This window comes from Acipenser ruthenus, chromosome 10 (genome assembly GCF_902713425.1).
Source record: "Acipenser ruthenus chromosome 10, fAciRut3.2 maternal haplotype, whole genome shotgun sequence".
NCBI lineage: Eukaryota > Metazoa > Chordata > Actinopteri > Acipenseriformes > Acipenseridae > Acipenser > Acipenser ruthenus.
Window position 1 is genome coordinate 8,515,353 of NC_081198.1, and position 27,631 is coordinate 8,542,983.

The 27,631-nt window shown below is 36.0% G+C and overlaps 1 protein-coding gene across 5 annotated transcripts in view; it reads right to left on the reverse strand.

Annotated features, from left to right (window-relative positions):
- Positions 1–27,366, reverse strand: part of tnr (tenascin R (restrictin, janusin)) — a 107,611-nt gene extending 80,245 nt beyond the window's left edge. For 2 of the 5 annotated variants that reach the window (XM_034009792.3, XM_059031671.1), the window contains exon 1: positions 27,077–27,365. The gene's annotated coding sequence lies outside the window, so the exon portion shown is untranslated. Of the gene's footprint in view, positions 1–27,076 lie in introns of all 5 variants that reach the window. The other 3 variants (XM_059031673.1, XM_059031674.1, XM_059031672.1) reach the window with 2 other exon arrangements.
- Positions 27,367–27,631: the final 265 nt, after the last annotated feature.

The window sequence follows — 27,631 nt, forward strand, 5'->3', positions numbered from 1 at the left end:
ACAAATAAAACCAGCATGACATTTAGTCAAGACATGATGAATTCTGTGTCTAGTTTATAAAGTGCATAGATGCGGAACAGGAGTACTCACCATTATTTCAAAGAGATTTTATTGTGTATTGTAATAGTGGTATGTTTTACTTTAGGATTAGTTTAGTGGATATACGAAAGAACAGAAATGATCTGGTCAGCATTTTGATATGTAGATATATTTTGATCAGGGAAATAACTTTGTAGTCAAAAACTACAATGGAATTGTCAGAAGAATCGTATCCTTTGACTTGAGTCAGACATCCAGCATTTACAGACATTACTCTACTGCAGTTCTTCATAGATATCCTGGTTTTAAGTAAAAGAGAGCTTATCTAGAACAACCTTGTGCCACAGACAATTACCTAAAACAAGAGGGTGTGTATCAAGTAGGTTTTTTGAGCACAGCTTGAATCATTATAAATGAATTTTCACAAAGCTTACTAAACTCTAGGAAAGCAAACAAGCGAATGCAATCTCCCACAGGCTTGGGAGAAACAAGAACTCGCTTATTGAATTGTTATTTGTAAATGTGTATTTTTTTTTCCTGTAAATCAAAGAAAAAGGAATAAAGGCCAAATGGCTAATATAATGTACGCTTATTGATTTTTTTTATTTTCTCTCCCCTCCAAATTGTCTGTCAAAGCATGACAAGCATTCTTTTACCTAGTGAAACACAACCCATGAAGCTGTCAGAGCTATTTCACACCAGATGTACTGACTAAAACACTGTTCAAAAGGTTTGCTTTGCTGTTACAGCCCATAAATAATAAAAAAAGGCAAACAACACTCAGATTCAGCATTTTATGGGAGTCATCCATCACTCTCCTTGGTTTGATGGTGGAGCTAGGCTTCGGACTAGTGTTGCACTTGAGGAATACATGCCAACTCTCTCACTCTTATTTTTTTTCTCTTTTTGAGTTTATAAAATGTATATAAGTTAAAAGTAACTGTTGGTTTCTATGTATTTTATGATGTTGTAAGTAACAAAGGGTTCTGAATTCTCCTGACACTATACCATTTTTGAGAAATAAAGGTCTGATAACAAAGATTTTAACAAACATTGGTAGAGGTACTTTATTGAATGCTTTAAAATATACAGCATAATGATGCTCTAAGAGACATAAGGAGAACCACTCAGGATAGACAGGAAGTAGTAACTCCACCAGATAAGACAGAAGGGTAAAATAATAGGTGTGGGTAGTCGCTGATTGACAGGAGACAAACTGTAGCGAGACTGCGGGTTTTCATTGACACACCCCACAACACAGACACCTCACATGGCGCTACCAATGATGGTAGCTCACATGGGACAAATGGCCAGGCGTACAAAAAGCCAAATAAAACACTTCACAAAAACAACTACAAATCAAAAGGGCCGTGAAATAATGGAGGTCCTGCTTATACACCTCTCTGCTATACTGGTGGGATCTACAATCCCAAAACTACTCCCTGTTCCTTGGTCAGCTCACCAGACCCCAACCTCGGATATACACATGGTCATAGACGGCTTTGGCTTCCTTTTCTCCCTGAACACATCCCAATCCCGGTTATACATGCAGTTGTCTGAGGAGTTGATTTCTTAATTCCATGGCTCCGATCCCGGTTAAAACACACGGTGACCAGAGGAATTTAGCTTTTACAGGTCTGATGGTCCTATGGCCTTGCACCAGCCCTGAGGTGTATATGTGGGACCTGTTTATACATGACGCTCTGCTGGAACATGACCCCCCAGCTGGTTAAGGATCAGCAACTGATCAATCACAGGCTGCTTTTCCCCATGACCCAACACAGCAGGTAGGATCGTTAGGTTCACGTATTTAACAAAATCAACACAATTATTTACATTTCACGTGCAGGGCTTTAGCCCTGCTACAGACATCTATACTGAATCAGATCCATTCACATAACCACTTGCTCTTTCACCTCTAATAAATAACTGCTGTTATCAATCAAAGGAAAAACACATCACTGACATTATCAGTCTCATTTGGAGACGTGTGATCATCATATATTCTCAGTGTCAGTCTAAACAATGACCCTCATGTAATAAACCATAATACATTAACGTACAGTAATTGGAAAAAACCTTGTAATTAAAATTTAAATTATTATTGATGTGACCTTTGAGCTCCAGAGCGAGCTTTGAATAAACTAAAGCATTTTGTTTGATTGGCTAACCCTTTTTTTTTTTTGCAGTCTGTCAATATTAAATATAATTTAGTCCCTCTTGGTCAACGACAATAGTTTGTGAGCAGTCAAATACATTTTTCTAATGTGTCTTTTCTTGCATGAAAAACAATTAATTGATTTCTATGTTTTTGTGACACAACAACCATTGTTTAATATTTTGCTAATTGAATTAAGACAAAACAAAAACCTTGCATTTGAATGCATTAAAACCAGAGTCCGATGTAGTAAAGCCAGAATGAAGCTTAATTAACAGTGAAGCATGGTAATGCTTCACTGCTCTATGGAAAAATTACACCAAAATCTGGGGCATGTGTGTTGCTTTTTCTATACTTCAGCTATGTGGTACAGCTTGTGAAGTCTTAAGGTTAAGCTGTTGTTTATTACCTAGCAGACATTTTCCATCTCCCCAGACAAGTATCCCCACTGCTAACAATTAGTTATTTTCGACATTCGTCCCTGAAGTGGAGTATCAATACTTTTTAATGTACAGTGACAGAAACAGCTGTATAACTGTCACAACAAGTAAAGCTATCTGTCACAACTGACTCAAGGCCTGCAGTACACTGCATGAATACATTCCACAGAGGCAGTTTGGTTGTCGGAGAAAGGACATAGGAGCAAAGAGATCATGAGTTCACATTCCAATACAGACTTATTCAGTGTATGACATAGAGGCAAGTCATTGAATCAACCTCTTTGTGATTTAGTCTTCCCACCATAAATAAAGCTGCTACGCTGAGTAAATCCTTTCTAAAATAAAAATATGATATAGATTTTGGGGTAGGTTTACTAAAGTGTTGCGCCTGTCGCAGTAGTGGAAATGAGTCGAAAGTCTTGGGTGAAATGTACTAGACAAGCGCAATGTTATTTGCAATGTTTTAGGGAATGCTTTGCGGCAGTAGTTTCTGTGTAGATGCATATGTAATTATTCCTGCATACATTTGCAAAAAGGGGGCGGAGATACTGTACATGAGGGTTCTCAAATATTATAATGAGATGTAAGAAAGCTACAGGCAATTGCGACACTTAAAATTGCATCAATTTGTTAAGAACTTTTGAAAGCATGTTTTAAACAGTTGCAATTGTTGCTGGCATTTCCCAGTCCGCTTTTTCTTGTGCGTTGCCATTTGTGCTCAATGCATTTTTGAGGCGAACAGCCAAATACCTATTTCCCTAAAGCCTTGAAAACAAATTTCTATGACATTTCTGGTTTCCCCTAAGAAGCTGAGAGCAATAGACTGCACACATGTGCCGTTCACCCCTCCAGCTCATTCTGAGCATCTGTATAGGAATAGGAATCACACCTGTTCTATTAATGTGCAGGTGGTTTGTAATTGTGCACAATGTAGCACTGCACCTCTGGTTACTAATGATCATACGAATTAGTGGTATAATACCAATTTTGTTGCTGGTCCTTTGAAATTGTTATTAACGAGAATTGACTGTCCTTCTGTAAGTATCATAACTTGTCAATGCGGCACCATGGTCTATTCTGTGTTAACTGTCTAGGCTGCCAAGTTAATAATAACAATAATTAAAAAAAAAAAAAAAAAAAAATCTAAAATCATTTAGTTTCAATTTAAAATAATCTTTTATTCACATTGTACACCGGTGTGTACAATGCAGCAGCATAATTTATTTTGTGTTACCATACCGGTAGCCTAAAAAATAAAAGTGTGCTAGGTGTTCATTTGATTTTACTACTGTACTCTATACTGTATAGGCTTATATTTGTACAGAATGTTATGTGTAGCCTACCCAAAACACATTAGTGTTATTTCAGTGCAATGATTTATACATTTAAAATACATTGAGCACTATAAATGTATGTGTGTGCGATTGTATTGTACTTTTTTTTTTAACCCGTCAGACAAACATATCCGGTTTAGTGAGGGGCTAGTGTATAATTATGAAAAGCTTTTTGATAGAAACAGAATTATATATATATATATATATATATATATATATATATATATATATATAAACAGTATTATAATAGGTAAAATGAAGACGGAAAAGAATGCATTGTACAGATGACATTTACATTTAACTAAAACACTGTTATTTTGATTCTTGCACCCTTTCATCTATATACCTTATCCTTCGGGGACCCTCTGCTGCAGCAACTCAACTGTCACAATTTATTTATACAATGTTGCACGACTCTCCTCTAAGAAGATGCAACAACGAAAATGCAAATTGCGGTATGATTGTGCTGCGACTGTCCCATCTTAGTACACCTACCCCTTTGTATTTTAATATACTGCTTTTAACGCTACAGTTGACTTGCACATACATGTAAGACGTTTTGCCAGCATGGCAAACTATGTACAGTATATGTATACTGTACAAGAAATACACAATGAAACCCTTCTAAGTTCAAACTGGGGGGCAGCCAGGCAAAAATGTCCAATATTTGTATAAAACATACATTCTTTCATTCTGGAATGAACTGCAACCATGTTTTTTCTGCAATCCTTTTAAAATTAGATTTGTAAAAAAAAACCCCATCTAATTTAGATTAATGTACAGTACTATGTGGGCACAGAGTGTAAGGTCATGTGACAAACATGTCCAATGCACACACCCTTGGTATGACTTAACAACAACTAGCCAATAGAGACCTGAAAGTCAATCACACCTGGTTTCCATCCGTAATTGAACTTGTCAACCTCAATTACTGTGCCAGGACCTATTAAAATCAGGACAGCTACATTGGAACTAGCACTCAAGGAATGCTATCATCAAGGTGTGGAGTGTTTTTCACCCTGTGCCCTGAAGGATTTCTCACTTATATGTAGAGATGCTTCTTTTCCTGACTTAATATAACATATTGTAATCAGGGTGTGTAGATCTAACATGGTCTTTCAGGCCAAGCTGGTAAACATTCCAGAAAAATGTGTTCTGAAAACTAGGGATTAACAGAGTAAAGTGAATTTGGGTCCAATGAGATCTCACTAGCAAGTGCACTCCCAGTGAAATCATAATTAAAAGAAGGTGGGAAGGTATTGCGTTATGTAATTTGGAGAGTATATGGCTGATGCAATATTAAGATCACTGCTTTTGGAGCAAACACAGACAGAAGGATAGAAAAAGGTTGTCTCTGTCTCTCTCCCTTTCTCACCACCAACCTCCTTCGTTATTGATTCTGATTCACAGCTCCATCTGTCTAACTCGCTCCTGTTGTCCGGCCAATTTGAAGAGCAGGACACAGTAACTCTCCTCTAATTCATCCTATGAACACAGCATGACTCTCCATGAGGAGAGAAGGTATTTTTAGCAGATCAATACCTTTCCTTTTCAGAGGGAAATGCCTCTGACCTATTCAAGTGCTACAATAATGTAAACAAAGTGCGCTTCTTGGGTGACATTTAGACATGAAACTAGCTGTCCTGTTCTTTTAAGTATTGAATTAAGTGCAACTGTCTGAACTGTAAAACCCTGACTAATAGAAGTGAATGAGGCTTAAATATAGACAATTAATTCACAACAACAGAGAGCAAAGCCCATTTCTTGTGTATATGTTCTATTCATTATATGTTCTAGTCATTAAATTGGTAATATATATATATATATCAGGAAAAGGTGAAGAAAATGTCCTATTTCAATTGCAACAGCAATACAAATTTCATGTTTTTTTTTTGTTTTTTTTAATGAATTGGCAAATAGGTAGGGGTTTGGGATATGACAGCACGTCCTGACAAAGTGCTGATTTGTTTATTGGTTATCAGTGCACACAATAATACAGTTCTCTCGTGTGCGCAGGCATTATTTTTTTGCCTTACACCACATGTATAATTATACATATCATTTTCTATTGGGTTAAATACAATTAATATGGAGTGGGTCGTGTGATTGCTTGAGGAAACAGAAGTGTGGGATAACAGAGCAGATGGGAAAGGAGAAGCATTGGCCAAGCTCTGCCCCTCATACACAGATGTAATGAAGACCCCCTATTTTGTAATTTACATATTCTTTTTTCTTGTTAGCACTCAGGGGTTTTGGTTGCAGCAAAGTGTGTTTACTCTTTCTAAATGCCATCTTGTGCCAGTAGATATTGAAGAAGAGCAGAAATCAGCCAAAGATTTAACTGGAGAAGCCTGGTTTCCTGGAGGAGTGCTGCTGGCAGGAGCACAGCCTCACCGAACAAAATGTTGAACTTGCACATGCCACTCAGAGATCTTAAGGACATGCTGTAGACACTTTCTGCTGTAGTGAGAATCAATTCCCTATTTTGAGAGATCCACAGAAAAAAAATTCTGCTAGATTTGAACACTTCCCTTAAAGCCATATACAGTACATGACCCAAAAACCCATATGAATAGTTATAGCCCACATTTTAACAAGTGTTCCATGTTTTTTTTCTATCTGACTTACACATCACAAAAATTTAGAAATATTGAAAAAAGAAATGAGTGTACAATTTACTAGCAACTTAGACTAACCGTGAAGCAAATTCATGAAATATCGAGGAGCACTAGAATGTGTACACGTGTTCAATACGAAAAAATAGGCCACATTTCCTTAAATTTAAAACAATACAGAATTGACAAAGCAAAAAGTCACTTTCAGTATAGCATCCATTCATAAGTCCTTATATATCATATTTAATGGTGATTTAAAAAAAAAAACAATTAAGTACAAATGTTAGTTTTCAGCAGCGCCATGTTGCTCTATAACACATGGCCAGGTATACATTAATACCCTCTGCAATTACTCACAGTGGATAACAAACACATATTGTACTAATTCCTGCAAGCTCAAACTCCTTGTCTATAATGACACAATGTTTAATATGATTTCCACAAACATTTGATAACTAAAACCACACAAGCATAATTAATTACATCAGCTTAAATCTGACCTATTTTCAATTTTTTAGCAAGTCTGGAACACCACGACGCCTAATATCGTTAATTTTCCTCAACTTACAACCCTGGCTTGTCCATTTAAACAGCAAGAAAAACTTGCAGCACTACCAGCAAAATCTAGAAAAGGTAAGCATCCATATGTTGCGCTATAGTACATCTGCCAAGGGCAAGGGCAAAGTGATTTATTGTTAAGCTGTGAGCAGAGTTGAAAAACTAGTGTCATTTCATAGAATTCTTCACATTTACAAGCGCCCAGAGTCCCATCTTTATTAAAACTGAATGGCAGGGCAGTGCTTGTAGCTCAGGTGCTTGTAGCTCATTGAAAGTCACTGCAGGTTATGAGAAAAGCATCCCCTGTGGCTTTGGCAGAAGCCTTCTTAAGTGATGGGGAAGGCTATTCTACAAAATGGAGGAAAACAAGAACTTTGAGGACACCAGTCCTGGTGAAGCCAGTCTACATATTGAGGTTATTTACTTGTATTCAACTGAGACGTTCCTTCTCATGGAAGTATGCATGCAAACAGATTACAGAATACTCATCCGTATACTCATCTCCCATCTAGATACCTCAAGACAATTCAAATTAATTTGAATATAAAAAAATCAACTTCTCTGAATGCAGAGGCCCAATTTTCAGGACCTGACATAGAAGTTAAAGGCATCCTGCCCTGGTTGATGGGATTCAGATCAAGTATCTAAGCACATCTTAAACAGTATTATCTGAAAACAATAATCTGACTGTTTATGTGTTAGTGTGACACAGTATTTTATCCTAATATCTCTGTGCATAGCCTTTGCTCAGGAATTCCAGGGGCCACTGGTAATATTTGTTCAGTCAGTTTGGTTTAGTGTTTTGGACTGTGGTATTAAACCTATACAGTTTTGGAAATAGAATGTTGACCATAGTAGCAATATCCTTTACAAATGTTAAAAGTGCCATGCAGTGTTTCAGTTAATCAGAACAGCATGAAGTAATTAATTAAGATAAGCGAAATGTGAAAGAACATAAGCTAAGACTATTATTAATGGCTGTGCTCCATGCGTTTATTTATTTTTTAACAAATCTGAAATATCAAAGACTAACCACCAAACAGCTCTTACATGATAAATTAAACAATACAGTATGACTACAATAAGCCAATAGTGACAGAATAAGCAACTGCCCCCCTTTTGTTTACTGTAACCTTGTAATTCATCATTTGAGCTTAGGAAGGTGATATTTAATCAGCCAAATGTCATTCAGGTGTTTAAGGTAATGGATTGAATAGTGTTGAGGTGCTGCACAGTAGCAAGCAGCATTGCTTCTGCACTTTTAAATCTGGCTGGAGGCACATCCAAATTCATTTAGCAAAGAGTAAAACAGTGCAACCTATCTTTCAGTCTGCTAAACAAAGCCAATTGAGTAAGGTTTTTGGCAGCCGCCAGGCCAAAGAAAAATAAACTGTAACCTTATTTACAAACTTGCTAGTTTTAGTGCCACAGTCAAATACCAGTTTAAAGAGTAAGTAGGGGTTCCAAAAAATATAGCGTTACACGTCCCCACGTGTTGTTACAACTGTTTAAATAACATACCTGTCATGTTTCTTTTCATTGTTAACATCCTGACAACTTTTTAAACATGAGTTTTCACTTGCGTGTACATCTAAAAAAAAAACATAAGTAAACCTGATGTAGGTGAGTACTCAGGAAAGTATGGGGATGATTACTGAGAATGCTATGGAGATTTAAATGGCTAAGTCAAGTACATCATTAGTAGTAGTGTCTGTTACATAAAAGAAATCGAGGGGTATTTTAGCTCCTATTGTGCATCGTTTGACTTAGACCTTTTTGTATCATTTTTTCATAGCAGTTGTTTTTTTTATACCATTTTTATAACATCATCCCTTTTTTAGGATATCTTGAAACAAAACTCCCTCTACAGCAGTCGCTGCATAGTGTAATATTTCTCAATGCTTGTCATTTAAGGTTTAATTTAAGTGTTATATTACAGTACATGACTGAGTGATACTTTGTTTATGGTGAATTGGTTAGAATTGATCAGTTATTTTTTAAGACTTATTTTGTATTCATAAATGTATCGTGTATACATTTTAAAAGTATTTATTCATTGGCACTCAAATTGTCTTCATTTTTTAAATGTTTACACCTGGCTGTGCATCTGAGTACCTGCACTTGTTTGTTGAGAATTTCAACCCTGTGTAACAGTATATTTTTCAGAAATATCTGTCTAATGACCACTTTGATGACCCTTTGTTAAATCACTTGTCTATAATGATCACTTTTAGACTTCCCCATAGCAGGTTTGTCTGTATTTATTCTTCTCTTTGAATCATTGTGTAGCTTAAAATTACCAATTATCATCAATCACAATTTCTCTCTGGTTCATAAATAGGTAAAAGGAAAGCTGTCATGACTATAATAATCTCCTGTGCTCCACAGTCACAGAGGAGACAGAGGCATAAATCTTAAGATTTTAACTGACTGCAGGATTAAGTTTGGTTGGACACACTGCAGAGATATTCTATTGTGAAAAAGAGAAATGCAGTTGTTGCCTAATGTGATGCTTGGGAGGGAGATAAGGATGTGAGTGTGTGAGGGTTGGGATGGAGGCTGTAATGTACATATTTACTGCATCTTAACATTTCAACATTGGTCTTTATCAGGGACTTAGATTGCTGGTTTACATCTTGGGGAGTCGTGGTAAGGTGAACCCTGGCAGAATTAACAGTGCTTAATTTATGATGCGTTTACACTGCCACCTCGGACCTAAGCCGACTCATGTCCAACTGATCGCAGAGATTCTTATCATTTTTCACGTAGCGTTTACACTGCGGTTGTGCCCTGAGTCAGCTTAGGTCCAAATGGGCGCGCATACAATATAAATTACAATTCGTGCTCCGTGACGTCATAACGACCACTGAAGGGATGACGAATTTTACCCCCCCCCCCCCCGAACCACAAAGGCAGAAGAGACAGAGTGGTATTATAGACAAACAATACAGTGTTGTGTTTACATTGCGGGGACTCATCTTAAAAAATATATACTTATCTTGCAGTCTACAAGAAAAATGTTTATTCGTTTAGACAGTGTTTGACACAACATAGCGGTTCCTGACCCATTTGTTATGTGAAGAATTTCACCTTGAGCAGTAAGATAAGTACATTTGCTGTTTATTGCTGTAATATTAAAGACTCTTTTGTTTTCAAAATAAATTAATTCTGTTTCTTCACCAATATTATCTCCCCTTGTATATGTATATATATATATATATATATATATATATATATATATATATATATATATATATATAAAATTGCATGATGCATAAGTCCTTTATTTTTTGTTAAAATAGGCGAAGCAGCCACAGGAATACCGGGAAAAAAAACAAACAAAAAAAACCATTAGCCGTGCAGTTAACAAATTTTATTTTTTCAAATACTACTACTGCAAATAAATAATAATAATAATAATAATAATAATAATAATAATAATAAAATAATAATAATAATTTTTTGTTATATAAGTACACTATCTAAATTGTAATTATTCAACACATTTCGTTCCTTTTTAAAAAAACGAAATGACTGAAAATGCAATCTTTATTTAAAACTTAGAACATAACATGTAAAACGCAATTGTGTAACAGATCAACTATAAATCAAAAAGTGCAGAGAGGGGGTTGCACAGATCTTTCGCCAGACCTGACACTATTTCTCGGTATATGTATTTATGTTGTGTTTCCACTTAGTGCACTCTGGATTTGAGTTTCGACCCAATGACAACTCTGCTTTCCTGCTCTCCCCAGTTGACGCTGCGGTTGTCATAAACAAACAATAAACAAAAACCATTTGTAAAAAAAAAAAAACTGTTCCGTGCTTTTAAGCTAATCATTGGTACAATCAAAATATTTATTTAAATAACAATAAAAACAAACAACAAAAAGACGGTGTGTTAAAGCGTGTTTGAAACTAAACCAATAACTAAGTGGTTTACAATAAAATAACTGGGAAAAAACACAGCCCAAGATTTTGTATAAAATTATTTTTGATAGCATTTTTTTTTTAATAATTCTCACCGATATACTCAAATATTACACTTTGTTTCTTTGACATCCACCGGCGTCTGCACATGTTTAACAAAGCACTTACCGTCAAAAGTTTATGCATGGATATTTGGGGGATGTACACATTCTACGACTACTTAATAATAAAACGTTGATATTTACAAATACTCCCCAATATAAACAGTTAATAAATTCAAGTATTTAGGACACTTGTGTATCAAGTTGTTTTTCTCTGTTTGTGACGCTACAACGGCACTGCAGCTTCTTCCTGTTTAGATTCCGTGGAGGAGGAGCCGAGCGGCACTCACGTCTTGCGTGCGTCGTCCTAAAGTCGGCGGAGTTTACACTTCCTTTCAAGCTGGCGCTGAGCCACGTCTTTAGTTGGCCGTTTTTAGGACAGCTGAGACAGTAGGCCGTGTGCATTTACACTGCAGAAAAAAAACACATGAGACGGCAGTCCTAAAAACGGCCAGTGTAAACGTACCATTAGCACCATGTGTACTCTGTTAAAAGTCACGGTGACTGGCAAGCTATAAACTACTGATACTTAATCTTCTTTAGATCTCTATGCTGAATGATTTATTTCATTGCTTGAGGGGATTATTAAATGTAATTACAAGCTGTTTTGAGAAATACAAAACATGATCTGGAGGGACATCTCTTTGAGAAACAATATAAGCTCCCTCACTGCTCAGAATTTTAATTTGTGTGGTTTTTTCTCTTGTTTGTTTTTTTCTTATTATTAATAGAAGCCATACTTGGCATGTATAATTTTTTAATCTTTTTAATGTAATTTGCCATTTTATTTATTTTTGTTACTATATATATATATATATATATATATATCAACACTATTAATAGTAAAGTTGGGAAAAATAAATGCATAGGAAATGCAGTTATTGTGATATTAAACACAATCAATTGTTTCAATCAATTCACAACTAAACCTGATGACATAATACAATTATAGATACTAGCAATGCCATTACAGTGATTTTTAAATGCATCTGGATTTAGTTCTAATGAGGGGTGTGTGAGCCGCAAAAAGTTTGACTTTGCGAATTTCAAACCAGGAAAAGTTTGCCAAAGTTCTCATAAATTCAACCTAGTTCGACCCCACTACTATTAATTCAATATAACATTTTGTACTGTGAGTAGTTCAGAAACACAGTATTTCTCATAAAAGTATAAAAGTTGTTGGTAATCCTATCATTGACATCCCTATCATCTATACAGCCCAAATTGCACAGAAATGTAACCCTTTGTTTTCCGAATTAAGCTGCAAAACTGCCACAAAAACACAAATAATATTTGACTCTGTAAGTCATCCCTTGTTATACTTATTAGTAAAGAGTCTGCATAAAATTCCCAACCCATTTTCCAAATAGAAACTATGTAAATACATTTAAAGAAATTAAAGTTGTATTATACAGTTATAAAGTTCTCTCTGGAAAACAAAGTGTTTACATGTTACGGAAACAATGTACAGTAGCAATAGTCAAATAACTACGTATAATCCTTTGTGAAAAAAATTGGGGGTAAACTTTTAAAAACCTTGATTTCCACCTCAGTTTCACTCCCAGTACACAATCTTTTATTTTGATATTTTTTATTTTCACATCAAGGGAGCAAAACTGAGAACATTTCTCAACTTGTGAACATCATAGTGTATCGGGGGGGGGGGGGGGATTCTCCCTCTTGGAACCATGCTCGCTGAAAAATATTTTACAGCGATATGGAGAACACAGAAAAGATACATTTCTAGTAAACACTGCAGGGGTTCCATAATCCTTAGAAGTTGCATGATTCATAACCACTATCCACTAAACTGAAACCTATTTTTGATTTCTGCATATCAGAAAACTTCCAAACTCATAATCTGGATGTCATTCACACACTATAACTACAACAAAAAAACCAAGAATATATATTATATATATATATATATATATATATATATAAACACCTGCTACAGCCTCAGTAATTGGAAATTTGATCAAATTGGATTTGAGAAGAAAGCCATGGCTGAGGAGAGGGAGAGAGAGAGAGAGAGAGAGAGAGAGAGAGAACGAGAACAACTAGGGCTACAGACAGCCCAAATTGTGCGGTTGACTAATCTAATAGTGAAAAACCATTTTCAGTCTCTAGCATAATGCCAAGTTTTGTAGGCAGCTGCCCTCTTTGGAGTGAATCGGAAAGCTGCATTGGATACATAGGATATTAGTAGTGTGACATGATGGTTAGAGGTGGTGCACTGATATATATATATATATATTACATTTCTGGAAAGGTGAGGGATAATTCCATTTGCTACTGCCTTGCATGATACAGACAGGTAAGCTCCTGCAACTGCGCCTCAGTCCTGACCTGAACAAGAGCCCCAGTTATTAAATCCTGGATCTCTCTCAACTGCCTGTTGTACTGTATTATTTATGTCTTCACTGAGGGCTTATTTTACTACCTCCGATGGATTTGAGCCCAGGCCTCCAGAGTACTACTTTTGATCAGACAGCGGCAGTGTTTATTACTGTTCAAACTTAACTGTGCTCTTTTACAGTGAATCTAAGAAGCGAATTATCAACGCTATTACATGAGAAAGTTTAGCACATCTCTGTATTTTACATCTCTGTATTGACACGTATTTAAGTAAGCTATGTCTGTTAGGTTAATTTATTTATTTTTCTTTGCTCATATTATTGATATCAAGTATAACGGAGTGAGTTTCCTTGAGTACCTTGGCTCTTACTAAATTAAAGAATAATTGAGAGAATAATTTATTAGATACAACCAATCCTTAATTAAGATTCCAAACCATCTGTCCTACATTAGTATACTGATACAGTTTTTTTTTTTTTTAATTCATATTAGAATCATTAGAAATGCTGCATTTATTCTGCTTTGCCCCTTTCATTAACTCCCCCCAGCTATCTAGCGGAAGCATTGCCTGTCATAGGGCCAAGCCAGTCTTCTGACAGTTTTCTTTTTTGCTACAGTCAGGACTGAGGGCTGCATAGAACCAGAGCCAGGTCTACCCTGCCAACCATTGCAGCTGCAATGACCCATGCTGCAGCTGCGCAGGACCCAAGCAAGACTGGCAGGGAAGTTTCATTGAGTTTCTCAGGGTGCTGCCCTCAGACTCCTCGCACACTTGGTACGTTTGACCTTGGCGGTTTCGTCTTTGCCCTGCATCCTTTGTTGGGCTATTCACATGTTTCTATAGCAATTGAGAGAAAGAAGGGGGTAAGGGCCAAAAACATCCATTGTTTTAGTTGTCGACGTTTCTGATTAAGATAATTTAGTATTAAAAAGAACCCAACTTGTTGCTGTTAGAAACTGCAGATATGTAAACCTGCACAGCTGGTATTTCAACATTGACAAAATCACCATTGTGGCTTGGAGTGCAGTAAGTGTGTGCAGAAAGTTCAGATATGAACTTTTCCGTTAACCCTGCTGCATGTGAATTTTTTTTCTTTTAAAATTTGACCCCAGCAATATATTCTCTACACTGTGTCATACGACATAAAATCAATATGCTTCTCACCGCTCATGCATATAAAGGAAACCTATTGGTCAGCCGTGAGAGGGCTTTTTTTTTTTTTTTAAAGAACTGCCTCACCCTGCCACAGAAACCCATAGTCAGACAGAATCTACAGGTCACCAAGCATGAGCAGCACAGAATCTGCTGGGTTATCGGTAGATCATCTTTTTAAAAAATATCCCTTAGCAGTACTCAAACCCCTGCCCAAGACAGTCAGTGCAGAATTCATTTATATAATTACATATATATATATATATATATATATATATATATATATCTGTCCAGCAAATTGAAATTTAGAACTAATTTCACGAAACACTTATAAATGATGTGTGTACGAAGGTTACACAGATTTGCATGGGCATAAATCACAACTGAATAATTATACCGCAGACAAATCCATCTAATACATATTTCCCAGACACTGGATCTTTTTTTTTTTCTTGCATGTTCTGGTACTAGTGAATCTAATTAACCCCTTTACGCCTGGAATCAGCTTTTCTCATTCCTCCAATATACACCAGTCCATTGAAAACCACAGTAACTAATGGATATATAGATATGAATGTAATGCAATTTCAATCAGACAAAGTAACCCCTCACTATTTGAGCATTACTTATTGGTGAATTAAAAATACAACAAAAAAAAATCAAAGCTCAAAGCAGGGTTTGTTGTTCCCAAGATAGGCATTAACATATTGCTCCCTACATGGGACGGATCTGCTGAAGATATGTCACTAAAGAGAGATCAAAGCACACTTTTATTCCCAACAGAATGACCATCCAGGCTTCAGTGAATTATTAATTCAGCTCACCACTCAGAATCACTGTTCCACAGGGGCCGGTTGAAGAAGATGCTGTGATCATGTTAGTAAAGTAATTATATTTTGGTCCGCCTACATCGGCAGCTGGCATTAAAGATTAAGAGGAGGAGGGAGGAATCTGGAAACTTTAGTCTCAGTAGTACTCTTCAAACTACTCCAAGTTAAATTAAGGAAAGTAAAAAAAAAAAAAAAATTGAAAATTGAAAGACTGATATCAATTAGTTAATAGTGATATCAATTAGTTAAATCAAGTGTTTACCCACATACCCTTGTGAAGGGGTATTACCATGCTGAAACATTTGGAAAATGGCTATCATTTTGGCCTATAGCTAATAGTATTGTAACAATCAGGCCTTTTAGCAAACAAATTAATTCAGTGATTCTGCCCAAATAACCGTGGCGTCAAGCATTCAATATGTATTTTTATCACACAGTAGAACCCTACTGGCCACTGGGAAACGACAGACCCTACAGTAGCTTCTCTAACTATACTATACAGCTCTACCTGTTGAGTCAGTGCCTGCTAACTATCTGCCCCCAGCCATTCCATCCGTATTTAAAACCAGCCTGCCTACTGCTAACATCAATCCCAACCCAGTCCCAAACCCCAGTGACAATCCAATAACACAAAACACAATTTAATTAATCAGGGGAACCTTTGTAGTAATTAAACTCTGTGCTAGTCATACACTGATGTATGCATTCAACCACCAATCAAGCCTAAAAGTTGGGAACGAGCTACATTTATTCATTGAAGCCATTGCAGCATTACTCATTATTATATGCCAGTTTCCATTCCAGCACTGTTTATTGCACTGAGCTTATACTTTCAAAAAGCTTTTCCCCTGCAATGTATTAAAAGTCTGAATGTATGTGGATGTTTTTCAGTATAAAATATGGCATTTTGAATATAGGTGAGCCTCGTGTCCTGTATAGTGTGTTTAGTATTCCGAACATGAATATGTTTGAGATAAAGTGTGTTTCTTGATAAGATGTTTCCTTCACAATATTTTTATATTAATTTAATTAGCCATTGTGTATGAGTTCATGCATAATTGCATTTGGATTACAGGTGTTTAATGTAAAGTGTTACTGTTTAAAATTACTTTACATCACTTGGTAAAGATGACTTTCGTAAAGTGTATAAAGTTTTTTTTTTAATAATTTAGGATTGGTGAAGAAAATACAATACAAATAGACCTTCACTATTGTTTTCACATTAAAATTGTAATTTAAAAAAAAAGGTGCTGAATTATTTATTTCCAATTAAAAGTCTAATTTTGATTTGCTTACTGCATTTTGAACACGTTGCTGACTATTATTCATATGTTTTAAAATTCGATATAAATCCAAAATGTCTCAAGAGGAATGTTTCACATGTAATTTAATTTAAAAGATGAGCATACAAGCAGCAGAATGAGCAACATTTACATAAAGGCTTGAAAACCCGCTAGACCTTTAGCCTAAAAAAACATTGACTCATAAATGAGTCTTCCACCATTGTTCAGTTAAACAGTTTCATTCTACACATAGGGTGAGTACAGTAGATTGAAAGTAGTCACTCAGATATAAAAGCTTTTATACAACCTATTCCGACTTGAGCGTTCAGTCTTATATAAAATATATTCCATGGCCAATAAACAATACAGTATTCATGTGTTCTTTAACAAATAACTGCATTTGAAAACAATTCCCTGTTTATAGTGAGTAATCCATGAAAATCAATCATTCAAAATGCAAAAACTGCTAATAAGGAAGCTGTGTCCAAATACCCAATGGTCCCCTGTGCACTGTCAACTAAAATCTGGCATAGTAGCCTAGTAAAATCCAGAATGACCTTTGAGTAGGTAAAAAGGTCATATTGCTGGGTATAGGAACATTAACACCCCTTGACAGCAGTGGGTGCATGCCATCAATTCGGTTGTCATCATCTTTCTGTTGCCAAGAGGTAATTTGTCCCAGGACAATAGCTTATTGATTGGTACCACATCTATTCATGCTCGATCAGTGGATCGTAACAACTGGGACAGTATGGTTTGCCTCCTTTTCCTGGTAAAGCTGTATTTGACATCTAGGGCACAGCAAACAAGAGGATCTTTGGTTTTTTTCCTATTATTTCTGCTGTAATAACTCAAATCTGTGGCATCAGAGCGAAAGTAATTGTTAAATAGGTTTATACTGTATATACTCTATTGGCTTTTACAAAAAAATCTATTATACTTTTTGTTACAATCGTTATATAGATCTGCAGGAACATATGTGCCACTATTGTTTGACGGCACTAGTCTGGAAAATGTTTCAAAGCAGAACGCTCTCAGTATATGGTTAAGTATTGCTAATTAAAGTCATGCTAACCAAGGCTTTAAAATCAATTTTCTTACCTCTTGTTAGCACTAGCAACATTATTATTGATGGCCACTTCCTTTGGTTTCTTTGCTTGTTTCTTATACTTTAATATTGGATATGCAACACTAGATGAAAGGTACTGCTGCTTCTGGAACTTAATCACTTCAGTGTTATACTGTAACTCACTCCAAACAGACCATGTTACCCACAGAAAGGTGCCAGGATGAACCCATTTATCTGGAGCGTTGTATTCGAAATATTTTATCCTGAACCAACAGGTTTCAGTTCTGTCAGCCTGCCAAGCTATAAGTAAACCAGGAATTTTACATACACACCTCAAAATGGTCGTTATAACAATAACATGAATAACAAAGGACAGGATAAAATGTTGTTTTTTTTTTGGAGGGGGGGCAGTCTGATTCCACCTCTTGATGATTTTTTAGATACTGATTCAAAGGTTATCAAACAACAAGGGTATAATGGGTACTAGAGGCCCTTTTCAAAACTGTTGACCTTGGTGGCTCCCAGCATAAAGCAGTAGAAGTGCTCATAGGTGTTTTGGTACCAATTTTATTCTCTAACTATTTCCCTGCTACATATTATGATATTGGAGTTGTGTGGGTGTCTTGGAATTATCCTGGCAGGTAGGTATTTGTGGTATTTGACATGATTGTAGTTCACATTTCAGACTACCAGCACCTACATCTGTCAACAAGACAAATTCAGAAAAACACACTTTTCTTCTTAAGCTATGTTCATATAATTTGTTTGAACCTTTTCAGTAAATGTCTTTTTGATGGAATAGAGAAAAATTATTTTTAAACGAACTATTTTAGGGGCTGCCGAGTGGAGCATCCGCTAAAAGCGCTCTGCGTGGAGTGCAGGATGCGCCCTATAGCCTGGAGGTCACTGGTTCGAATCTAGGCTATTCCACTGCCAACAGTGGACAGTTCCCAGGGGGCGGCGCACAATTGGGGGGGGGGGGGGGGGGCTTAGGTCGCCCAGGGTGTCCTTGGCTCACCGCGCACCAGTGACCCCTGTACACTGGTCTGGCGCATGCAGGCTTGCCTGTAAGCTGCCCAGAGCTGCGTTGTCCTCCGACGCTGTAGCTTTGGGTTGGCTGCATGACGGGCCTGCAGTGAAAAGAAGCGGTTGACTGACGGCACACATTTCGGAGGACAGTGTGTGCTCGTCTTCGCTGCTCCCGAGTCAGCGCAGGGGTGGTAGCGGTGAGCTGAGCCAAAATACAATTGGATATTTCAAATTGGGAGAAAAACGGGATAAAATCAATTGGTGACTACTAAATTAAAAATAAATAAATAAATAAAAATAATGGAGCTCTGTTGAAGATGAGGGGAAGTGTCCAATCTGTTAGATACATTTCTCATCACATGCACATTTTTAAGTGCTGCACTATTCACCTTTCCAGTCTACATAATTATAAAAAGAAAAAGGTTTGATGCATATGCACAGAAATAATACATTCCTGCACAGTTACAGATCGTTTCTTCTCCCAAAGGGAGATCCGTTACTGACATTGCTAACATCATCATATATTCGTTTTCCCTTAAGGACACACTGTACTGGTTCAAAAAAACAACAAAAAAAAATCAGTTAGTCTTACCAAACAAATTACTGGAGTGCAGGATCCTCTGAGAGTTGGGGTACCATTACCACATGCCTGTTCAATGAAAATCTAATGCAGAATGTATTAGTAATCTTACTGTATCATACTCCCTGTTTAAAGATTGTCAATTTCTTCGATCTCCCTGGGAGGCAGCATTTCAAAGACTAATATGCAAAGAATCTTATTATATACATAATAATTGTATGATAAGAAAACTTTAAAAAAAGACAAAACAAGTTACCTTTATCTTTTTTTATGTTGCCTACCAGTATTTAGGTAATTTCCAAAATCTACAATACTGTGCATTGAAAAGGAAAGATGAAAAATGAACAGGTCTTTAGGGTGCTGCAGGCTCTTTCTGTAATTGAGCAATTTCAGAAGACATAGAAAATGACACCCTGTAACTTTTAAATTATTTCACACTGCTTATCTTGAAACACACATTACATTGAGCTGCCCTGCACACACTGTTTCTTGAATTTCTTCCAGAAGATTCATGTTTGGCGGATGATTGTTTTCCAGTACTGTTTTACTTCTTGCTGAATGCATGGCTTCACCCCAGACAGAGGTCATTCTTTGGGTGTTTAATTGTGATGTATTTATTATTATTATTATTATTATTATTATTATTTTCAGTCAGTACAACAGGCTTTCAGTAATGGGAAAATACAACATTTAAAGATGAATAAGTATTTGTTTTCAGTTATACTCTATGTATTGTATGCTTTTTTTTTATTGCTGTTCTATAAAATTGTCTTTTGTTCAGAAATGTTATACTTGATTCCATGAACTAGTGCAAAGGTCAAACCTTTCAACCTTTTTTTTTTTTTTTTTTTTTTTTTTATCAGTGTAAAAGAATCGCACTCACCGCGGTTCGTTGCCCCTTTAAAAAACACTGACCCAACACAGAAATGGATTTTTGAAACGCGGTTGCGCTATTTTTAATGAAACAAAAACAAAATAAACAAAACAAACACCTAGCTCTCTTTGAGCACTAACTAAAACAAAACAGGAACCTAAACTAAACAGGACAGCTAAGCTGTTTACCTGTAACAAAAACAAAAGGAACAAAACAGCACACACAAAAACAAAGGCTTCACTCTACCTTTTTTTTTCCCTTAAATTTTACGGCTGTACCCACACACCAGCACAGTCGGGCTTCTACCCTCTTCAGCCACTACCCAGAGCAGACTAACTGCTCTCCTTTTAAACCCTGCACCTGGCTCCAATTTTCAATAGTAGCCAGGTGCAGGTAATGATTCATAATAAAACAATTAAAAACAATTAAACAATTAAAACAAAACCAAAAAGTGCCTTCCGCACATGTTTTTCTAGAGGGAGGAATTAACCCCCTCCCTGCTGTCTCACAATAAGATATTTCTCCAGTTATTGAATTTTTTGAAAATGCATAGGGATTCCAGAGAAATAAAGGTATTCTACTGTATAGAAGAGTCGTGGAAGCACTTTTTAAAAGAATGGATTGTTCTGATGCAATTGAAAATGTGGTTCTTACTTTAAAAAAATAAAACCACAGCCTGGAAATTTGTTTAAGAATATGTTAGGGGATCAAAAAACACAGTATAGCATGGTGATTTAGAGCAGCAACCGTTACATTGAATACACTTAAAAGCTTTATTTGGGCACCCATTATGATGTTTGATGATGTTATTGCTCCTTAATCTGTGAAGGTTTTGAAACCAGATAAACGTTATTGAAGTGTTTCTTCCTGGGTGGCATTTTATTTTATTTTTATTTTGTCAATGTAGTTCCTATTTGCATGTATTTCTGAAACATACTGCTTTGTATAGAATTGCCAAAAGGCTTAATAATCATCATGCTTTGGCTCCCTTGTTGACATAACCAGGAACAATAATTTCCCTTAGCTGGAGATTGGGTCATTTTAAATGTTTAAATCTAATTTTTAAATTACCATAAAAATTGAAGATTAGTGAATATTCAGTTTCTTTGGAGAATAATAGTAACAAGTAGCAAAATATATCTTTTTTTTATATACAAACAATCCCAGATAGAATAAGATGATTTGTTTTTTAAGGGACCCACATTCACCCACTATTCACTTTAGGGATTTACCTATTAAATGTCTGTTAGGTGGCACTGTAACCAGACAGGAAGGTGGTTTGATCAAATAGTAAATTTAAGAGTAAAAGACGACATCAACTCCTGAAAAAAAGTAATGGGTTAAGTCTTGAAAGCCATGTGTGCAATAATGGAAAGCGAAATGTATTTTTGGCTTCTGACAACTAGAAAACTCGAGAAAACTGGGAGCAAAGAAGGAGGAGCTGATCTCCCGAGTGCCAAAGAGAAAACTTAAGAAGTCTGGCAGCAGTGCATATATCATGTAGGAGTGTAACATCCATATGCTCAGTCAAATGGAAAGTGTAAATGTGGAACCGACAGAATCCGGAAATATTAGTAATAGTATCGCACTATAAAATATAAAGACTAATTTGCTGTCTTTCTCCCTGGCAAACACTGCTTCATGCTAGACTACATTACGCCGAACAGTAGTTTATCCTATTGATTCAGCAATCAATTAAGAATAGCCACTACAATACCATACTATGAAATGATGTCCGACTCCTGCCTAACACATATTGAATGCTGTTCATTTCACAAATTCAGTGCATTTGATTGCCACACTGCTCCAGGGGATCCAAGAGACGACGGGGGAGCTAGGACTCCTAACTCCAAAATCAATAATATTTGTTTAATTATTGGGCAAAACTAATCAGCACCCAAGCTTTGGCTGCCCAGCAGCTATACGAATATGAATTGAATCAAGCAAACCAGAGGCATGAAATAATTTGCACTGATAATTTGAATTGTTTTGGCATTGGATGATCAATAGGGGAGAAAAAGGTTTCCAACAACAAGTTTGACTTAATCTATTGGGCTTCTAAAAAGTCATAGGAACGTTTCAAGCTTGACTCACTCATTTTGATTTAAGCACATCAAGGTCTTTTTGACAAAAAGCCATTTGCTCAGTTTTTTTGCTCGTAAAATAATGTTTAAAAAATATTATTATTACTATTAAAAATATTTGCAGCACACATAGTTCCGTGTCTCCTTAAATAAGGGGGCATTTTCAACCAATAATGGAGCTGGAATTATTTTCATGAGGTCTGTGTATTAATCTCACATCATTCAAAATCCACTTTGGTTCCTTTTCCCAGCACTTTCCAGTGTGACCAATCACATTTAACGTTAGTAGTGTATAGCCACAGTTACAAAAGAAACCTGATGCAATTGAATTTCCAACATTACAAAATAGCCCAGCCTTATTTTAATTGCACATTCTCTGGAATCCAATAAAGGCCACTCCATCTGATTGTCTGACAGAAAAACCAGCACACCAGAACTTTAACCATGTGACCAGTTGCTATTGAGCTGCATGATGTAGTGCCGGTGAGATTGAGATAAGGATGTACAGAGTTCAATATGCACTTTCACCTTTGCAGAGTTGTCTGTCTTTAGAAATCTTTCTATCTATTAACAAGCCTCTCACTTGATTAGAGTGTTCAGGCTGAGTTTCAATGTGTCTTTTCTGTTAGAAACAATTCCTTTTCAGTGTAAGCTAGGAGACCCAGAGGAAAAGCTGGGTGAAAACAAATGTTACCTACCTGAAACTGCTAGATATGATTGTGTTTAAAAAAGATTAACAACACAATCTGCTGGTGGCATGTTGCATAGAAAAAAACAGTCATGTGTTGCCAGTAATCTTCATGAGAGAGAAGTTGTTGTTTACAGTTTTTCTTATTGGTTTAATTTATACTTGTATTTTTAATCCGATAGTATGCAACACTACCTGATACTATTGTATTTACACATTGCCATGCATTAATATTGGATGTTAGTAATGGTGTGTCCTCTTCAGAGGGTGATCAACAGGAGTAATACATTTCATCACAGTCTTCATTGATTTCATCTAAACACCAGATACCACTTTTACATTTACATATTAAAGGTTCTCCATCATTGGTTATTGTCATGTCATGGTTTTGTATTTTTCACATGGCAAACTAATTAATTCAATAAACATTATTTTGAAAGAAAATGGACAAAAATCAAGACTACATGAAGTCTAGAACACATCTTAGAAAATGTGTTGCTTTATTTAAACATAAAAACTTCAAGCCCTTGTATAAACACTATGATATGTTACACACCACGCTGCTGTAACAGATATAACCGAATTAGAAAGATATTTTTATTTTAGGGGAATGATTATCTGTATCAAAATCTCTTCAATTGTTTGGCACGACAGAAAACAGCTTTTTCCGGCGGTAGAGAAGGCTGAACAGTACAGGTTGTGACTTTTTCCCTGACTTCACAAACTTGTTGACAAATGTGTTATGCTTTCAGGTTTAATGCTCAATACGTTTTCAGACTAGTTTAGACCAATCCAATGAGACAGGCAAGATGAATGCAAACCGTCACTGGGCAGTTAATAGCAAGTGCTTTTTCAATCATTTTACTTCCTTTAGCTTGTGCAAGTCCTTTCATACACTGATTGCTTATTTCCACAACTCAGCATCATCTGACAAGCTCTGTGCAGATTTCTAATTTATCATGTATTGCCAGATTTGAAATCCCTAGTGTTTTTGGCTGCCGGCACAGTTGTTCTCCAATCTCATCTCATGTTCCTTCATTCAGTCAGGTGTCATTTTGGGGCACAAGGTTTGTGTTTTTGTGTGCTGATTTCCAGCCAAGTTTTTTTTTTTTAACAAATCTCACAACTCTATTTATTAGAAACTTGGCAGCTTTAAAATTGGTTTGCATTGGTGCGACCATCAATTCCTAATCTAAATTGTAGGAGGATACAATACTTACCACTGGCAGTAAGCTATCTGCTATATACACAGATCAATGAGACAAAATTATCTTCCTAAATTAAATACAGGCAGGGAAAATTCAATGGCTGTGTGTTGGTATTAGCCTTCAAAAACCAGTCAAAGACTCCCCAGGGCTTTACAAATTGCAATACCGGGACTCAAACCGGCAGCCTTGTGGATAAGAGCAGTTTGTAGCTTGAATTTTGCGCAGTGACATAGAGCATACATTTCCTATGGAAATCACATTATCAGCACAAAGATATGTCTAATAATATTGCATATTCATGCTAAGTGCATAACAAACGTTATATAACAAAACATATATACATGTTCATTTAAGCTTAATTAAAGTTGTTCCTTTTGTGAGTGGTTGGATAAATAAACTTACAGTAATATTAACCCAGCTCCCAAGTGTACAGTTTCATAGAAAACACATTATCACAGGTTTTCTTTTCTTTTTTTCTTTTGGTCAGGTCATACGATTATAGGTTGTTTCAGCAACACTTCAGATGAAGAGCACTCACAGTTCTTTCAAAGCTATTTTACAGATTGCTGAGCAATTAAGCATTCAGGTCTGTGTTATGGAACTGGGGCATCTCAATCTATGTCACAAGGAAACTGAAATAACGGTAATGTCTTCTAAATGTATGAAATGTTGTATTCAGCACATTATCTTTTACACTATTAAATTATATATTTTATTAACAGGTGCTGTTTTTAAAACTCTGTTTTAAAGCACTGTACTAAAATACTGGCTTCCCTGTGTGTGCCAACATTGCATGCAGTTTTTGTTTCTATCACTTATAAGATGAGAAATGTTTTGATTTTAAGGCTGTGTGTATGCATCTGTTTGCAGTGCATGTGTGATTGAAAGTTCCATGCATATTTTTGAAAGTTTAAATTAAATTTGTTTAAACACACTTTTTAAAAAACAAATATTATTAGATTTTAATTCATGTATATCTAGGCTATTCATTATATTGGGACAGTATAGGGGTAGTGATCGTTTTCTCATTGGTTGTTGAAGGGTATAACAAAAATCAATTGATATGAAATAAAAATGTTAGAAACAAAAACTTGAAATACATTTTAAAAAAGAGTTATATACAGCATATAAGGTATTCTAGCTAATTACTTATTAATAACAAAGCCATTTATATTTTTTAAAAAATGTCTACTATGCACAGCATTTGATGTGTGAGTAGCTAGCACAGAAATTCAAATCAAGTTGTTGAGTAAAGACTTCAGTCTAGTGAGAATCTGCAGATGAACTTTGATGATATGCACCTCCAGCAACAGAAGAAATCCCCAGTGCTGAAAGCTCACTTAGACCAACAGAACATGTTTGTTTAGCTACCACAAGGTACAATGACGAATATTAATTATTTACAGAAAACAAAACACATCGCCTCAATGACAAGTAATGAATATTAATTACATGAACTAAAACAAGAACCGCTAATGGCCGTTATCATTAGGAAATGTTACCATAGAAATGCCCTGAATTTGCTTTTTGTCATGTGTGTTTCTATTTTTAACAGTAATGCTGTTTTTTTTATTGTATCTCAAGGTTGGATGTTTGGCATTTGAATGTTTCATTATTATTACAGTATTCTAAACACGTTTCAGACTCTAAACACCATTATTTTGTACCAAAGTGGGCGATTGAGATTTATTAACCCTTGCAGAGAATATGGATATCATAATACTTCCTTCCTTAAAAGAGTAAAAGGATCATTAACACTGTATAATAAGTTTCAGCATTTTAAACATATTTATGTGTGCATTTAACTGACATATGTTTCCTACTGAATTCCTATGATATAAATATTCATTAATAGTGAACTCAGACTCCCTAGGTGTCACTCATTTAGACCTACGTCCCTGATCAACTATAAGTAATCAATATGGGGGTCCAAGAAAAATGTCACTCACTGTTTGTATGAACAGAAGGGTGACAGCTCTGTATGGCGCATTGATGTGACTTCATACTGTATACATTTAAAATGTTCATTTGTAATGATTAAAGTGAGTACCACCAAGTGTTCTGTATAAAAACAAAGAGAACATTTGATTCACTGTTTTGTAACTAACTAGACAGCCACATTAACTCTATGGAAGGGTCCCTTAATTATATAGCAGTGATAATACAGCACAACTAGTAGGGATAGTTACACCATTCTAGCACACCATCATATGATATAAAGTACACACTATGTTGACCCAATACTTCTTTGTAGACACATACTGTATGTGGTTTTTAAAGTATCATATTGCTTGATATATAGAGAACAAGTTAGAGATATTTCATTTAGAGTACAACACTTCCAGAATAGTCAGATCAGTGCTATATCATGTATAAATAATGCAACCAAATTGGTTATGCTTCACTGAAACTGGCAGTTCAAAAGACAAGCAGGCAGACCGAAGGGTCCATAGAATCTGACATGTTGCACAGGAGCTCTGATGTTTCTGCATAGTCCAAGTGAGTGTTTTACTGTGATGGACTAAACCTCCAGTTGATATGCAGTCTTGATCCACAGCACAAGAAATAATGAATGTACTGTAAGTGCATTTACATTTTTATTACCAGGTTCTGACTGTTAAACCAGTACAATTACAGATAAATCTTAACCATAGTTTAACAAAAGAAAACAACAAAAAAAAACATATTTTGGTGTATTCATCTTTTTTTAAAAGCAAGTTTTTAAAGAAATCGATTCCAACTTACCCAGGATCTGCTCAAGCCAGCCAAATGATGCTGCAAATTCTCTGTAGTTTTTCCAAAGCTTTTAGCTTCTTCTCACAAAAGAAATGGGATAGCAGAATCCCGGAATATTCGTCCAGATGATGGCAAGGATACTTAATTGGAATCAGATAGGGGACGCTTCCATCTGGTTTCTCAAAGGCTGGTTTCTCACTGCATGCCTGGGCTGCAGTAGGGAAGCTGAGCTGTCTGTACCTCGCTCTTTCTCACAGTGTCTCTCTCTCTTTCTCCTCTCCCAGTTTTTCTCATTATATTGATCAATCTCACTTTGCAATACCTCTGCTTGTGCAGCCCCTAGTGGCCACTACATCTCCCTTTTTGGAACTCAGCAGTCTAAGAGCAACCGGGGAAGCCAAAGAGAGGAAGTTCTTTTTTGTTGGGGGGGGGGGGGGGGGGGGCGTGAGGTGGTAGCCACATTTGCTTACACAAAATTGCATTCTTCCAATGACTATAGGTACTGCTGAAGATAAACATGATTTATCTAAATTAATACAATATCTAAATTAATACAATTATTTT